The sequence below is a fragment of the Clytia hemisphaerica genome, unplaced genomic scaffold, assembly GCF_902728285.1.
Source record: "Clytia hemisphaerica strain Z4C2 unplaced genomic scaffold, Clytia hemisphaerica genome assembly, whole genome shotgun sequence".
Taxonomy (NCBI): Eukaryota; Metazoa; Cnidaria; class Hydrozoa; order Leptothecata; family Clytiidae; genus Clytia; species Clytia hemisphaerica.
Window position 1 is genome coordinate 127768 of NW_027103355.1, and position 3691 is coordinate 131458.

The window sequence follows — 3691 nt, forward strand, 5'->3', positions numbered from 1 at the left end:
ATGATTCTTCAATGGGAATCAAAACTATAAAGTGCACTTACAAACATCAATTTGTCAGATCTAACAAAATTTATAATAACACTGTCATCATTGACAATAAAACAAACAATATTCTGTCAAGAGCCTTGTAAACCTCAAGCCTTTCTATATCATCGCACCCAATGTGTTGTTGTTCGTGGGAAATCCTCCATAAACTCAAACGTCATTTCAGGTGTCTCCCAAGGAACTGTCCTCGGGCCACTGCTATTCTTAATCTATATAAATGACATGCCACTTGAAGTAAAATCGAAAATTGCGCTGTTTGCCGATGATGCATATCTTTACCGCTCAATACACACACAGGAAGACTGCGAAAAGCTTCAAAAAGACCTAGACCAATTGGTAAAATGGGAAAACAAATGGTCCATGGAGTTTCACCCAGACAAATGCTTTAACCTCAGAGTCACCAACAAACGAAAAATTCATGATAAAACCTATGAAATCCATGGTCAACAGCTCAAAACTGTTAACAAAGCTAAATATCTTGGTATCGTAATCTCGAATAATCTCTCTTGGAAGAATCACATCGATCTTGCCACTTCCAAAGCAAATAACACCTGAATATTCTTTCAGAGGAACCTATCAATGGCAGACAAAGAAACACGTCTGAAGTGTTATAAAACTTTTATCAGACCAACGGTGGAATATGCAAACACTGTATGGGATCCCACTGATAACCAATCCCTTACTCAGAAAATCGAAATGATTCAGAGAAAATCTATCCGCTGGATCTGTAGGGAATGGAGTTCAGAAGTCAGCCCAAACGATCTAAGAAAATCACTTAAACTTGAAACACTTGAAACAAGGAGATCCAAATCGAAATTGAAAATGTTATTGATATTTTGTCAGGAAACAAATTCGTTGACAGCAGTATCCACCCAGCTAGACAGCGTTGTACAAATGTGAAATATCAGCCCATTCAGGGCAGGATTAAATGCTATTCAAACTCATTCTTTCCATCTACCATCAAAATATGGAACAAATTACCAATTAGAACTGCAAATTTGAAAACTGGAAAAGAATTCAAAAATTCTATTGATCATAGCTTAATATTCTAGTCTACACTTAAATCTGCGCCCGTTTTTCCCACTGAGTCTATGCTCATACTTATGTTTTTTGCTACATTATCCTCTAGCGACCAGCTGGACTCTTGTTCACCTCGATTCTAGTATGTGCTCTCCTTCAGCTTAAACACCTTTCTCATGTGACCCTGCAAATTGTGCGTCCCCTATTAGTGTACTATTTTCAACACACTTTTTAAATTTTTTCTGAATTTTAATCTAATAAATCTAATTTAAAATTGTATAAATTACCTATTTATTCTAATATTTTTATATCTTTATTTTAGCTATTAAACCTTTTCATTTTTGTATTTTTACGCAGAATTTGCGAGATTAGGCATTTTTTGTCTTATGCAAATATAAAACTAGAACTGGAACTAGAACTAAACATTCCTACAACTTCCATCGAAATGAGCTCAGTCTACCATCTTTAGCGTGGTCCGAGGATTGAGCCGAGAACTCTCGCAGAGCGCCCGAGCTCCTGTGCGGCACGATGAAAAACTTCAATCTGTCAATCATTTTCTCAATCGAAGAGTACGCGAAGCGATTCTAGCTTTGCGATAGTGCCGCGGATCATCAATGGATAGTATTCAATTATCATTATCCCTTTATTTTCATTCTTAGAACTTTTGCAAAAAAAAGGAAAAATAGAAAAGTTGTCTTTTTTACTGCTCTATTCACATACTATATTTTAAAGATCTTCTATGTGGCGTTTTTTTGCAAACTTCAAAAAACTGATTTTTGTCCCGCCTTTGCGGGATTTTGGCTCAAGTGCTTGAGTGCAGCATAGGGTACAAAGTCCAAATATGCGTTTCCCGTAACTTTTGTGTAAAGAGTTAGGTCTACACTAACACTGCCAACACCCTAACCACTGCACTGTGCCATGGATTCATGCCAGAAAGTGTTTCTGACACTGATGGCTATTTACAGTTAGGACCTCTTTGGTCTTTTTTAACATTAGTTTGGATAGAATAAAAATATACCTGATCAACACAACCAAACCTTCTGTCTTGCGTTTACTCTTTCCTTCCCAACAACTTTTGTTTTTGCTTATGTAGGTTTTAAAATCCACAAGTAATGAACCTCTTATAGCTTTATCTGAATAAATCTGGTTGAAAACCTTTTGTCAGGTTTCATTCCGCACGTTTTTTATCCACGCTGTGAACCGGTTTCCCTGATTTCCCGATAATTAAAAATCCCGTGGGCGCGATTGGGCGTACCGCCATCGCGAAATATTTTTCGTGGAAATTTACCATATTCTAACGCTAATATAATGTAGATAGGAAACAAATACTAAATTTGATCTTTTTTTTCTCGTATTTCTAATTTCAGATGAAAAAGAACATCTACGAATTTATTATATTAACGGGCGTTGAACGACATTGACATATTTAATGATGTCATAATCAATGCCGTGCATATTTTGTCAGCGCCGTGCATATTTTGTCAACATCCTTTTCATTGGATAAATACCACTAAAATATACAAGATAAGTAAACATAAATTTATCGCCTGCGAGCACGGCTTAGCTAAGCGCACCTCTCTTATTCATTATCTAAGAATTGAAGCGGGCAAAGATTACTGCGCGGCTGATAGCGGACGAAGGTTTTTTTGAAGATATTTTCAGTTATAATCCAAGGTAGAACAAACTAAACATAGAAAGGGAGTATTTTTTAGTGCTCTATACGATGAACGGTATTTTGAATTCTATGTTTAGATTTTTCTACCCAGCCCTGTTGCTATGTGCGCGCGCCCTGTTGCTAAGACCTTTGCTTGAAATCGAAAGCGAAACCAAGATTATTTAGCGCACACTGCCGTTTGCGTAATATCGATAAAGTGAAATGAGGTCCTGACTGATTTACCGTAGAGTCGTTTAATATCGACATACGTCTTGCAATCTCGACATAGCTGTAGGCTGGTCTTCGAAATAAAAAATCAAACATAAACAAATACATACCAAAGTTATCAATCAATCACTAAATTGTTCTCTCTCTCTATCCACGTCACAGATTGTTAATATAATATGAGAAATGTGAACTGTTATTACTTATATTTGAAAAGAACACTTTAACGATGTAGTAATCACTAAAAAACTAATTAGCATGCTTTCAACGAAGATGCCCAAATCACAACAACATTTTGCACGCGAGGAATTTTTATAGACCTTTTTACCGTGAACCGAAATAATTAAAAGAACCCGGTTTCCTTATGAATTTGAAAAGGGACCGGTGTGCTAGGTGCGGCGCCCTAGAGTTTAACGCGGCCTCCTAGCGCCAAGAGCGTGTGCTTGCAATAAATAATAAGGAAATGGAAACCAGGTCGCTAGCGCGCGAATTATTTTATCACGTGACTTGAAGCGTAAAAGTTGTAAAATTTTAATGAGGACGAGAAGTTCGAGGAAGTTTGGCATGCGTTTCGTGTTGTGTAAACTGCTTATAAATTTGGTGTTTTTTTAATTGAAAGATTGCAATGTTTACTGAACTTCTAGTTTGATGATGAACTTGTTCGAATAAGAGATACCAAGAATTCATTCAAGGTTTGTTTTGATATTTTACAGATCCGGTGTCGAGATGAAGACGTATGTCGAGATT